The 14,816-nt window shown below is 33.7% G+C and overlaps 1 protein-coding gene across 1 annotated transcript in view; it reads left to right on the forward strand.

Moving 5' to 3' along the window:
• LOC149072092 (guanine nucleotide-binding protein G(q) subunit alpha) overlaps window positions 1-14,816 on the forward strand; it is a 225,946-nt gene that overhangs the window by 38,287 nt on the left and 172,843 nt on the right. The gene's annotated exons all lie outside the window — the stretch shown is intronic.

The raw sequence follows: 14,816 nt of genomic DNA on the forward strand, positions 1-14,816 counted from the left end.
TGTGTGTTAAGAATGTTCTTAAAACTATTTTACAGAAGAATGTGTCATCAGCTGGCGCTTCTCTAATCTATAGCATCCCCGGACCTTAATCTATGCAATTTTTGGCTTTGGGGGCATTTGAAATGTCTGATAAGTCGTTACAATCCAAGAACTTCACGTAGATTTAAAGGCAGCATTTCACGCCAAGTGCTGAACATTTCCCCGCACAAAATTCGGTCAGTTGTGGAACATGTCATCTTGCAATTTCACATGGTATCTGAAAATGATGGCCATCATGTGGAACATGTTTTGTTGCAGTAACAATTGTTAAACACTTTTACAAGTGTTTAACAATTGTTAAAATTGTAAATGTTTGCAGAAATGTGTCATTTCTTAATAAAACTCCCTATCGTGGCGACGTGCAACTAATTCCCTCCCCCCAAACTAATTCCCATCACTTCATGAAGTCCTACACAAAATTTCACAATTTTCTGATGACTGGTTTTGCTATAGGCTACTTTAAAATATGGTCTTTTAGTTATGGATGGCCTTTATATTAGACATCCATATTTTTATGGGCATCTTTTTTCAGCCATTTCGGTAGACAATTTATCTGGTGTGGCCTTTGTATTTGCATTTTAGAATTCAAATGAAGAATTCCATTTACGCAGAACTCTTACGGAAACTGTTTTAGAAATGTTGATAGGCAAATATATATTTCTGCTTATTTGGTATATGCCAAAATGAGCCTGAGATGAAAACAAGATTATGATGGAGGATTTCTTTGTTAGACTCATGATTAATGATGCAGTAAATTACGCCATCATCTGGAAAGAATTTAGTGGTTCATTTGAGTATTTCTCGGAGGTCAGTAATGTAAATGAAGAATAATAAATCTGGAGTGGACCGATCCCTGAAGAATACCAGACTTTACAGATGCAGATGGGGAGTTATGATCGTTAAAATGGATAAACTGTTAATAATTTTTTAGGAAAGCTTCTAACCATGTGAGAGCAATTGTACATTTGGATCAAGATTTAAAGCTTCAAGGAGAAGTTATCATGAACTTTATCATAGGCTTTAGAAAAATCCAAGAACATGATATCAGTTGGTAACTTATTATCAATGGCTTTGGAAAGGTCATGAATGTAAAGGGACAATTGGGATGTAATAGAAAGGGATTGTCTGAAGCTATGTTGGTTGGTAAAGAAAAAGTTAACCCATTTGCATCACAAGCAGATACGTGCGCTGAATTTTCCTGGCCATTATCACCAAAGTGCAGATATGCACGCTAGTTTTTTATGTGTAAGAACAAAACACTAGTGCGCATAGCCATAGCACGCAGTCATGGGCGGAGATACGGGGGGGGGGGGGCAATGCCCCCAGTGTCAAAGGTGGAGTTGACTGATCTAATGTATATATGAATTGACATCATCGTGCCCCCCAGCAATAATGACTGTGCCACCCAGACTTCCAAGTCTCTCCACCTATGCAATGAAGTAATTAGACCTATAAAACATAGATGTATTATTGTGATATCTTCTGACAATGACAATAGTAATTAAAGTGTAAGTAATTTTGAAATATTTCTAACTTAATACAATAAAAAAATTTTGGTGATATGAGCCAATTTTCCACTTTTTCGAATGATGCAAATGGGTTAATAGTCTAAATGGATGCAAATTTTCTCTGCTATAGTAAGTTGAAATATTTTACATGGAAACCGGACATACCTCCACGTTGATATTCCTCCATGTTAATTATCAAAAATCTTACAACAGGATGAAGTGATAGAAGATCCAACAGGATTGGCCTAAAGTTTAGAGGGTCAGAGGGTGGATGGATTTGTGAATGAAATTGGATTAATTTTATTGATTTTTTAATCGGTGAGGAGGAGGGGGATATTTAGTGAGACATTAATTAAACAGTCAGATTTCTTCAGTGCAATATTTGAGAATGGAGTTTGGAATATAATTCGGGCCTACATAATGGGGTTTCAGTTTTTTTTAGTAATTTTAAAACACCACCTTTAAAAAGAACGGGTTTGAGTTGTGGACAGAGTCAGTGAATGAGTATTGTGGGGGAGGGCACTGTGGGATCAACTGAAAGTATTAAGCAGAAAGCCAAATTGAGATCAGTAGCAATATCTGAAGGAGAAGAGATCTTTATTTGAGATTTTGAGAGAAGTTGGGGCCAACAGATTTAGTTCCGAGGAAGTTCCAAAATTTGGTAGGATTTGTTTTTAAATAATTATGTTAGCAATAGGAAAGGGTACTTAGTTTTTTGGGTAGATATGAGATTCTTGAGACTCTGAGTGGAGGTTGAAATTATATATACAGATTTGAGTCCATTGAATTCGTTAGTTTTGTATTTGGATGCGGCAGACAGATTTTCCTCTTTAGATGTATGATCTCCGTTGATCTACGGATTGTGAAGATACTCAGATGAAACACTTTTTTTTGGGACTGTAGCTAAGCATTTGTCAATATTAAGTTTGAAAGTGGTCTATAGGTTATGAATATCATTAGAGGGGGATATTAATAGAAAATGATTGTAATGGAAGCGAAGAATGCATAAATATAAGGAGGTAATTGGCTTTCTTAAAATTACATTTGGGGCAAAAACGGGATGGAGTTGTGAAGGGAGAAAAGAAATCAATGAATATTGGGATCAGAATAACCCTTGAAGATATAGGTATCAAGAATTTGAATTCAGTTAGAGGTGGCAATAAGATAGAGTGTAGAGCTGGAGTGAATGGTAGCGTGCTTGTTGGTACTAAGATAAATTAGACAAGATTAAACTTATAGAAGATGTATAAGTCTTTATTGTTGATTTGGTGGTTGCCAGACAGTGATTTAACATTTTTCCAGTTGATTCCGGGGAGGTTCCAGTCTCCAAAGATAAGAAGGGGAATGCGTATTGGAGAATATATTTCTAGGATTTTTTAGAGTTGGGCAAATAATTGAAAATCTGATCTAATGTATATATGAATTGACATCATCGACTTCCAGACTTCCAAGTCTACCTCTGCTTATGGGTTGGGTAAAGGATATGAATGCTCAAGAATGGGGGAGGGGGTGGCCTAAAGGCATGTGTCTGTTGAGGTTTGAGAGGAGTGGGACGGCAAAGAAGGGTTTGTGCTAGATTAAGTGTGGGAGATCGGGATAATATCATTGATATTGGGATCCCAAGCACAATTACAGTTATTTATAAGAACAAATGAAGAAAAAGTTTTACTTTTAGACCACTATCACAGAATTTTTGAGAAGCAGGTTTTTCCATGTAGTTTGCTTGTTTCAAATGAGAAATTCTCATAGGTATGATATGGTAGTTTTTAATTTATCCTTTCAGGGCCTATTCTATGGCAGCAGTCTATATCAGTGAGTAAAATGCTTATGCGTCAGAGCAGCATTGGATGATTTTAAATTCAAGAGTGGAGGGGGACTCAAATTCAACATTTTCATGGTGGTTTTGAAAAATCAGGTTATGGCAGGAACGGTCATCTAAATCAATAACATTTTACCCTTTTTCAATTTATAACAGTGCATGTTGCAATGTGCAAGACTTCTTGGCATACCTTGGAACATTTTTGACGAAGCATTTATCCTAAACATAAATTCCACATGATGTTTTATGCAGAATACAAATATTAAAAATGAATTTAGTAAAATTTTATGGTAAAAATTGACTGCGAGAAAAAGTTCGAAAAATAATATGACTAAGTATAACGGTCTCCCCTACATATTTATTGTCTTGGTATGGATACTTTCTAATTTGATAATTTTGCTCCAAAAATTCTTTCATCAAGTCATCCAGGTGTTGTGCAGAAACTATTTTGCATCTAAAACCCATATGCTTGTTTCCAGATGTTATTTTCTTGGATGTCACATGACATCAGACGGGACATATGCTGAATCGGTCACTGATTGATGAGGAATTTCCAGGGATCCCTGAAGCAGAATGTGCCAAATATTGGGACATACGTCGCAGAACAATCTTGGGAAGAACTTTAAAGTAGATTATATAGGTAAAACTATATTATTGGAATTTTTACCATAGAATATTTTAAGTTAGCCGAGGGTTCCAGGTAGAACAATGCAAAACATTCTGCTTTGTGGCCAGGGACTGTAGATGTGTTTTTATATATGGGTCAATCTCACTAAATTGGCCTTAATTGTGTCCCCAGTAGTTTAAATATATTTGAGACTATTTTTTTCATCACTTTCTATGTTTATTACGGTTTCTGAAAAGTTGTCACTGTTTTTATTTTTCCCATCAACAAATTTTTAATGTGATAGCTTTCTATCCTAAAACAAAAATATATTATTTTTTCAACAATACAGTGGAACTTTGGTTTAGAAACTATTCAGTTAATGAGCAATTCTATAACAAGCAAAAATTTTGAACAAATGTTGACTCAGTTAACAAGCAATGATTTGCATTATGAGCAAAAAATTTTACACTTAGTTTTATCTATTTCCACATTATCACAACTAGGGTTTTTTGCTTTCCTTGATACATGTACTGTGGAATTGTGGGTAATATTCTTCCCTACAGTCTGGTCAGCATGCCTTACTCGGAAAATGAACACACGGGGGAAACATGACTGTTTTTGATTCAAAACTAGATGTAGCTTTGTAACCTGGGCTGGTTGCATTGTTTAACGTGATTTTGAGGGGCTAGCTCATGAACAGGAGCCACCATTTGTCAAAAGGATTTTGTCCTTCTGGAAGACCATGGGACTAGTGAATGAGGATGACATTCAAGAACTAGTGGTAGAATATGGCCAGGATTGTTGACCTTAGATGAACTGGTGGATCTCCTTCGCATGTAACAGCAAGAGTTTATGAACGGCATCTTGTCTGAGGAAGACAGAAATGTATAGAAGTCACTCATTTTTGAAAGGAGATTAGGGAGGTGTATAGAGAATGTGAGAGTGCAAAATTTTGTAGAAAAGAACCAATCATAAATTCTTCATTTCTCATTTCTGAGAAATGGGAGGCAAAATCATGTGTCATCAGATATGTTCTTTTCAAAGTTATACAAAAGAATAAGCAGACAACAGAGTCCATAAATTGTCCTAAACGATAGTTCTTCTCTCTCGATTAGAGTAAGTTAGTCTCAAACATTATATATTGTATGTATGAGTAATTGTGGCACGAATTATCCGAGTTTCCATTATTTCCTATGGGGAAGTTTGATTCAATATGGTGAGCAATTCAGATAATGAGCATGTTGACAGAACGAGCTTAGTTTGTTAACTGAAGTTCCACCATTTATATTTTTAGGATTGTAGACTTTTTTGTATTTCATCTAATTTTACCCAGTTTTTTTTTTTCCATTTGTGACATAAAAGTTTCAAATGGTGTTGTAGGATTTGAACCAATCAAATTTTATATTGACAAGATTAAAAAGAATGTAGGCATCATTTGAACCTCCTTTTAAATCAATTAAAATTGTGAATCGATTCAATTAATTTTTAAAAAATAGTTTTTGTTTTAACTTGTTACAGTGCGAAATCAACTTTGAACAGTTAAATTTATGCTTTACGGAAAGTTTTTCATCAATTAGTGATTGAGATATTTATAGATCGCTAATTGAATATTGCATTGCATAGTCGTGTAGTTGTTTAGTCAGGAACAGTCACAATTTTTGCTATAGCTGAATTCCTAAATTTGTTCCTTCTAAATATCAGAGGGGAAACTTTTTTCCTGACTACTTAGATTCATTTTGATTGATGTATGATCCCTTGTCAACATTTTTATACTGTGTTTCTATGTCTGCACTTCTATGTCTTATTCATGAAGAAAAGATAATTATATAAATATAATAAAGTAAGAAAATTATAAGCAATATTAAATATAACTAATACCGTATATATTAACTAATTATTATACATAATATAACTAATAAATATAAGCAACTAAAATAAATGTGTACATAATAACTGGAGGGGGGAAGGAAATAGAATACCTTTGATGAAAATCCAAAATTTGCATTGTTTTGATTTTTTTTTTTTTTTGGTTAGGAAAAATTCATTCCGTACAGTCACACTTGCAGCACGATTAGGCATGAAGTTGAGATACTTAAATCAGTTTTCAAATTATTTTATCTCTAAAAATTTTCAGAATTAACAATTTTGCTTGGGGGGATGGTATTTGGGCACTTCCCTTGCTAAAACAAAAAAGTTGAATTTAGTAGTATAACTAGGTTTAGTTTTTTTTTTACATTCATTGCTAAGTATTCTATTGGTACAGAAAAGAGCTGCACAAAGGAACCCATCAACACTGAGAAATTAACACGTGTAACTGATTTAAAAGAAATATAATTAAGTTAAGCACATTATATATGGTGAATAATTATTAAACCAGTCTATAATTACTCTGAGTGATTTTTCATTTCAGAAAACCTCAGCCTCAATAATAAATTTAAAGCAAATGATTCTGTTGGTCATCTTTTGATTCATATAAATCCTTTTTTAGCAATTCCCAGCTAGAATGATTTCCTTTCTCCCCGATGGTCCACAACTGTGGTCTACCACCATTTAACATTCACATATTTCACTCCTGAATATGAGAGCTTTCAGATTTGTATTGGCCCTACAATTCCTAAAAAAACTAAACTTTTGCACATTTTCATCTCTGATTTTGCGACCCTTTAGAGTGGACAAACATTTTCTCCCTTTTTCATTTCAATCAAAAAAATTGTTTTCGCTCTTTCATCTTGGATTTGGATCCCCTCCCAGAGCAGCACCCTGTGTGAGTCACGTATCCCAAGAGCCGCTTCTTCGTCATGGCAACAGAATTTTTTAAAGAGGGATAGCCAACTGAAAGTTGAAAAACGTCAGAAAATTGTATTTAGTCTGCGCATTAGTGGCCTAGCGGGTCCGAAACACAGATTTTCATAGCGTGAAACTCACGACCGCATAGCGGCTTCCTGATTGGATGTTTATGATAGAGTTTTGCAGATTTTGTTTGTTTTTTTCTCCAACGATCTTAGAAAATTGTATTAGGATTTGAACTGGTGATTCTTCAAAAAATCGCATTTGCAATCTCATGAAAACATCAAGAGACCGATTGGACACTCGCGATTTGGCGAACTCGATCTTTTAGTTATTTGCCAAATGAAATATTTTGTTGCGATTTGGCGCAATGGCAATCGGCAGCGCGAACCCTAATGACACATATACTTCAACATTAGAAACTGTTGAAAAATTCCAACTTCGTTTTCTAGTCTTATTGTACAAATTTCATTTTTTTTAATATCTCAATATAACATAATTCCTTAATAAACATGCTTCATCTTAGAGTGAGTTACAGAATACAGTTACTTGAGAAGTTGCATGATTTTTTATCAAATGAACTTTATCAAATTTTACAATATTGGTTCTAGATGATTGAACAAGATTGACAAGTAAATCAAGATTTTAATCCTTCAGTGCATGAGTTTCAGAAAAATTAATGCTTAACAAAATTACTGCAAATTTGCCACGCTTTATTTAAATTTTTACATTACTTATCACAAAAAAAATAATTCAAAGTTTTGTCAGTTAGGTGCAATATTTTATTATCAATCAATTGCAGCTGTAGCTTATAAGTTATGTTATGCATTAAAGGGGGGATTCATCTAAAACACAAATTTGTGATTTCCTTATTTATAACTGATTATATAGTATAGTCATCCAAGCATGAATTTTTATCATGTCAATAATATTCAAAATTATTTATTTACACACATGCTGAATTTATATGGACACAAATTTTCATTAAAAAGAAAATTAAATATAGCGCAACACACATAGAATGTGAAACTTTAATCTGATATTATAGTGATTGCAGATTTATATTTCATTTGCCATGAATATGTCCAATACAATCCAAAATAGACATGAGCTATTTGATATTTTTCAGCATCACCAAGTGGGATCCACTGCCCATCAATTGCCTGACATTATGGTCATTTATATTTTTAAACAACACATTTAGCGGGCAAAAACAAAACACTAAGAATATCTTTAAAAACTCTTCCTATATAGTTCGATAGCAAAAAAATAATGCTTACCTTAGGGGCAATTAAGGTCCGAGGTGAAACTGGACATCATGTGTGAAAAAAAAAATTTCTTCTTTATTTCAATATTTTTATATTTCTAGCAAGGGTGAAACATATACTTTCAGAATAAATCAATTAAAATGCTTTTTGTAAAAGTTTTGTTTCTGTTTTTGGCAACACTTTCAGCATCACTCCCTATTAGTGATTGAAGCACTTTTTGAAAGCTCACATTGTTACCACTTTTTTTAAAAGAAGCAAATCAGGTATGTAATTGTTGTTATTAATTTTTGTTAATTAACTAATTTTTAATATAACTGTGTCAAACATAAACCTTTCTAAACAAAGGTTTTGAAAATCAAGAGCTTTAAAACTAGGCTTCACTGTTGTGTAACATCAGTCAAAAAATATTCCAACTGTTTCAATTGGAATATAAACAAAGCAACAAAAAAAGTTGACAAATCATATTCTCCTTATTTATGTGAATAGTTTTAATATTACTGTCTAATTTTTTGAAAATATATATCACCATTTACCCAAATTTCATTTGAAATGCGTAACATCAGTCACACTTTCTTATTATTTTATTTTTTTCAAGGTTTTATTTAAGGAAGAATATTTAAATGGCCATGACTGCAGCAGAAAGACAGAAAAAAAGAAGAGAGAAAGGAAGGAAAGTATGGAAAAATATGAAGAAAAAAACAAAGCAGCAGCTAAAAGTCATAAGAAAAAAAATTAAAATTTATTAAAATTACCAAAATCAGTACAAGCAAAAATAAAACACGAGACAAGACAAAACATTTAAAAAAAAGAGTGGCAAAATGCAGATCATTAAAACGAAAATTTGATAAATCTGTAAACCTTAATTCACCCTACATCAACTCCAGTGCGTTGGGAAAGGCCACATCTCGCACTAAACGATTTTTACCATCCTCTCCTAGGAGAAAGAAGCAGTAATAAGACGATTGTTCCAGACAGAAATAGGATTGGAAACCACAGTTGATACCTCTGCAATTCATAATCAACCAATTTCACTAACTTCAGAAACAAGAGAAATGGTCAAACATTTCTATGAACAAGATGAAATAAGCAGACAGGCTCCAGGTCGTAAAGGCATAGTAACTGTTCATGAAGATAATGGAATGAAAAAGAAGATACAGATTAGACATCTGCAGTTTTCCATAAAAGAAGCATATGTCATGTTTAAAAAAGAATATCCACGCTTAAAGATTGGAAAAAGTAAATTTGCTGCTTTGCGCCCTAAGCATGTACTGCAAACTTCCACACAATGTTTGTTTATGTAAATACCGTGAAAATTTCATTGCTGCTGTAAATTGTTTACATAAATATCTTCCACAGGTTCCTGAGTACACATTTGATTTCCTTTCTACTTTGTGCAAAAAAATCACCAGATTGTTGGCTAAATGAATGTGCAAATTGCAAAGATGGCAAGTTATTCATGGAGTTAGTTCAAGATCACATGAAAACTTTTTATTCAACGGAAATTACTTGGCATGTGTGGAAGAACAGTCAAAATGACCGTCTAAGTAAGACTGTAGAGGATGGGACTTCAAGTGATTTATTACAGTACATTCATAAACTCATCCCAAAATTTCTTGAACATTGTTTTACAAAAAGACACCAATCAAAAATTTATAGACAACAACATGGTCTAGTAACTAGCGTGTCTCTTCCCCAAAATACAGTATTACTTCAGGTTGACTATGCTGAAAATTACAAATGTGCTTCACAACATGAAATTCAGAGTGCACACTGGGTACAATCTCAAATAAGTTTGTTCACAGCCGCATTGTATCATTCTGGAATTATTCATCCTATAGTAAAAGTTTCAGATGAATTGAGTCATTCCAAGGATAACTGCCTTATGTTGGCAAAATTTTGGAAGAAATTCCAAGAGAAGTAGAAATTTTGAACATCTGGTCTGATGGTCCAGTATCGCAATTTAAAAATAAATTTATTGCTTCTGCTTTGCCTGCACTACAAGAAAAATTTGCACATAACATGGAATTTCTTTGCAACATCTCATGGAAAAAGGCCTGTTGATGGTATTGGTGGATCTGTAAAAAGGCAGGTGTGGCAAGCTGGAAAGAAGCCATACAGTTCAATGTGCAGGAGATTTTGCAAAAGCTGCTATTTCAACATCAAATGTTAATGTCTTTGAAATGACCCCAAAAAATTTAAAAAGTATGGAAAAACTAAAGCTTAAGGAAATTTTTGAAAATGCAGATCACATTGAAGGACTGAAAAGTTACCATTTTCTTGAAGTGGTGAATGGTAAAAGTGTTGGAAGCAGATTCACAGAACTTTCCCAAATAGCTAATCAAAGTTGCAGTATAGTCAGTCCCATAGCATCTATTGGAGACTGGTATGAAGTTGAATATGATAATGAACATTTCCCGGGGAAATAAAATCTATTGAAAATAATGAATATTTAGTAAATGTAATGATACGAGCTGGGAAGTACTGGAAATGGCCTCAGCATGTGGATGAAATTTTCTATCCTCAAGAGCGATTGATAAAAAAATTAAACCCACCAGAAGTTGTAAATGCTTGAGGACATTTTAAATTTCAAGAATTTTTTTAGATTTTATCAATATATTACCTTAAAAGTATTTTGAAGGACTTATAGATACTTAAGTTTTGCATTGCAAAAAACATTTTCCATATGTAACATCAGTCACACCAATTATTTATTTTTTAATTAAATAATTTCACTATTGTTTGTGATTTATTGATTGTGCATCTTTTATTTGAAATCTATTACATACTAAAAAAAATTAAAAATCTAATATTTAAATACACATTAAGGAAAATATCCATATGTTTTGAAGGTATTTTGACTGTCTTTTTTTACGTAACGTCAGTCACACCATTTTGAATGGGCTCAAAAATCTTTTTTCCTAATCTTTTCAATTTTATGTTCCTAATATTGTCTAACCTTGAAGATATTGTATCATAAATTTCAAATAAATCAAGAAACTTATTTTTGTGTTATTGCAATTATTAACTTCTAAAAAAGTTCAAAGTGTAACGTCAGTCACTGTGGAATTGCCCTTAGTATGAACGTACTAGCATTTTGTCACGGTTTCATTCGCTGATGTCAACATACACATATATCACAGCAGCAGGTTTTGGAGGATATAACGATGATATACTTCAACTTCAGAGATACCAAACATATAAACAATGTTTTATCAGTCATTTTTCTTGAATAAAATTGTCCAATTCATTTTAAAAACATATTTTATTGCTAAATATATACGATAGCGCGAGCTCGTGACTAGTGGCAAAATTTCTTCCCAACCAAGATGGCCGCCGTGATCTGCTGCTTAACAATTAGTGCTAGGAAGTCTTTAGCTGTAGTCCTAAGTAATGCTTTTTTTTTTTAGAGATAGTATTGAAAAGTCGAACTACCGGCCAGCTAAGGACAAATTGGCGCTCAACTACTTTTTTTCGGTTAAGGACCGCAGAGATATAGTTCATCCCTGTGGATAGATATCATCTGGTCCTGGTGCTTTGCTTGCACATACATTTTTTAGAACATATAGGTCCTCCATGTCTTCCACTTGAATATCATTGAGGGTTTTATTACCACATGAACACCCGTATATTGAATATCATTATATCCATTAAAACCGATGCGAAAAAGTCATTGAAAGCACTACACATGCCTACATTGCTCTCTAACCTAGACCCTCCTCCCACCATTTTTCTCCCTACCCTATCCTGCCAATATTCATACTTTTATCAATGTCTTAGTGCTGTATACGTGCATATAATTCCGAGGTTTGAGTAAAAGTGCTTTTTACGTTTAATTTGTGTTGTGGTTGAGGGAAATGGCTTCCAGAGGATGTGTTGATTCACCAGATTGTTTCTGCTATATTTGTGGTAAACTGTACAGTAAAAAGCAACAAAGAAATATTTCAGATTTTGTGGAAAAAGTGTATTTTGTTTATTTTGGTATGAAATTAGGGGATTAACCGTTTCTGCTGCAGTGTCCCCATAGTGAAACCACATTTTCAAAATTCTATAAAAAAATAGCTAATTTTCACACAGGAATCATTTAAATCCTATTAACCAGCTTCAGATTTAAATTTCCTGCCAGACATTGCAGCAACATGCTGATTATGCTATTATCCAAACCCCCCTCCCCCCTTGTCAGCAAATCGGAAACCCCCCCCCCCCCACCATCGATGATGACGTAATACTTCAATGACCCCTAAGTGTCTGAGAGAGGAGAGAGAATGTAATTTGTTTTAAATTTCATCAGTAGATATATTGAAAGTGCTAAGATTTTTTTAATGAAATGTAAAATCAATCAGAAGGGAATTTATTGATTGATTTGTTAGTAAATATATAAATGTGTGCCTCCAACTGTTAATTACAGTGGATCCTGCTTACAACGTTTTTCAAAACCCGTGATAAAAATGTTGTAAATAGGAAAACACTTTAAAAGGGAGGAAATCTTAATGAGAATTACTTATTGTTAGGACCACGAAAATAAGTACCAAGTGGAAAAACGTTCTAAATGGGAGGAATGTTATAAGCGGGATCAACTGTATATTTGTTTTTGATTTATTACATGTGCGGAATTTCATGCATTAAATTCTCAGTGCTAATGATCTTCTTTGCAAGCTTTTTCTAGTAGTAGACAATGAAAGTAAATGAACTTTTGGATAGAACGTGTTTTCAGAAATGAATTACTTGATTCATCACAGATACTTTCTTCTCCTACCCAGAACATGGCCCAAAGCTCAGTCTCAATGAAGAAATATAAGCAGGTGATCAAAGACCTGGGGCATGTTCAAAGAGAATTCATAAAGATACAAGTGAATTATGGGGGAGGGGGGGGGGCATAAATTTTTTCAAGATACATTTTTTTTTTACAGGGACCCACTTTTACTCAAAAAGGACCCAGATTTTTAAAATAACCTGGGTCCCGAGACCCAGGTAAATTAGAGTCCAGTGGCATCGCTGCATATCATTCTTTAGTTCTTCACCCCCTCCACTACCTATTGGAATGCGTATGCACAATCCTTCCCCGAGTCCACGCAGCGCCACTCCAAGCTAAACGTCCGAACTCTGAGGACCTAAATTTGAATAGAAATCTTTTCCTTTCAGTTCACTAGTTCGCTCACTTCAGACTAGTTCCTATCGTTCTGAATTTCTTATCGTACTACAAATGACGAAGTCATTTTTTGTTTGTTTTTGAGCCATACACTGTTACTGAGAAAAGTTTTTTTTTAGTTTTAATTAGGTTTTTGATTTAATTAGTTTTATGTGTAAGTACTTATCAGAAAGTAATGTTTTTTCATAAAAATTCATAGGCCAGTAAATAATCAACAATTATTTTAGATTAAAAAACCTAAATTTTTTTTTAAATATCTTAAAACTGAATTTTTAAAAATTATGTATTTTGCCATTCTTTTTTATATATCTTGAACAGCTCCAGACTTTTGTTATATAAGGGCCATTCAAGTATTACATCAGCAGATTCTTAGCCATTTATTTTTAACTCCCATCAGCAAAAGTCAGCAAAACTCGGATCCCATTGTCAGAAAAAAATTTTCAGTCCTGCCCCCTACTTTCTAATGCATATTATTGGGATCAGTAATGTTCGCGGGTGGGAATAGGGCAGAAAAGTGCAATGCAGTTCTACAACATTTTAGAAAAAGCTCAAATGCCTTGACTAGGCTTCACGAAACCCAATAACAAATGAAATAGCTGGAGTTAAAATTAATTTTTTTAAGTTGTACCAACACTTTGGAACTCCACTTATGAAATGTTAAAGAGATTATTTAGTAATAACGACCTAATATTATCCACTCTTGCACTTTACAGTATGACGAAACAACATTTTCGTGATTTGATTATTATTGAACATAACATTAATACTCTAGAAATTTTGGATGATGTAACCAAGGAACTAAGTGCTTCTAAAAGTGTAACTGTGTTTAAAACAATGGGTTTGTCCAAGAATTTGTAGGACTTTGTGAAAGACTCCAAATTTTCCTATTTTATTAAAAGAAATGTGTGATAAGCTAGTGAAAGAAATCTGACAGGCTGATATTAAAGGAGTGTGAATCCCTGAATCAGCATTGCTTGTCAACCACTTTAAAAAAGTCAGTGTTTCTTTTAAACCAAGCACAACTCAGGTCTATCACCATCTATGGGTGATTTACTACCTAGTGAGTTGTGCCGGAAGTGTAACTGTGTGTGTACCTAACAGTCTGAATGTGTATGTAGTGTTGTGTTTGATTAATATGATCTTCCATATGATATGATCATCCAAATCTTCGACGAGCTTGGGAAACCCAGGACAAAGGAACCTTGAGGTTCAGTGGAAAAGAAGATGGGCCACTTTGGTTTTGGTACATGGTGATTAATATTTTGATTTTTGGGACTATTCTACATTAAATTTCTTTGTATTTTTAAACACTAAGCCGCTGTGGTGGTCGACCCGGGTTCGAACTACCACAATGGTGGTCGGGTGAAGTTGGTTTTCTGTGAAGTTGGTTTCAACTTCAAGGCGCAAATACGAGCTGATCTCCCCTTTAAAAAGTCTCGCCACAGAGAGCAACAGACCTACAAACAGTACAAATTTAATTCAATCATAACAAATCACTCACTTCACTTCTGAAATATAGATGGCAGCACTGAACAATCAAACACAATAGAAATGGATTACCTTTTGGGTTTGATAATACGATTAAATAATCGACGTTTGGGTGTAACCAAAATTCCAAAACGAACACAGCTATAAGCGTTTC

The sequence above is a fragment of the Pholcus phalangioides genome, unplaced genomic scaffold, assembly GCF_987345545.1.
Source record: "Pholcus phalangioides strain wild (caught in Gottingen) unplaced genomic scaffold, Ppha-v1.0 ptg000017l_1, whole genome shotgun sequence".
NCBI lineage: Eukaryota > Metazoa > Arthropoda > Arachnida > Araneae > Pholcidae > Pholcus > Pholcus phalangioides.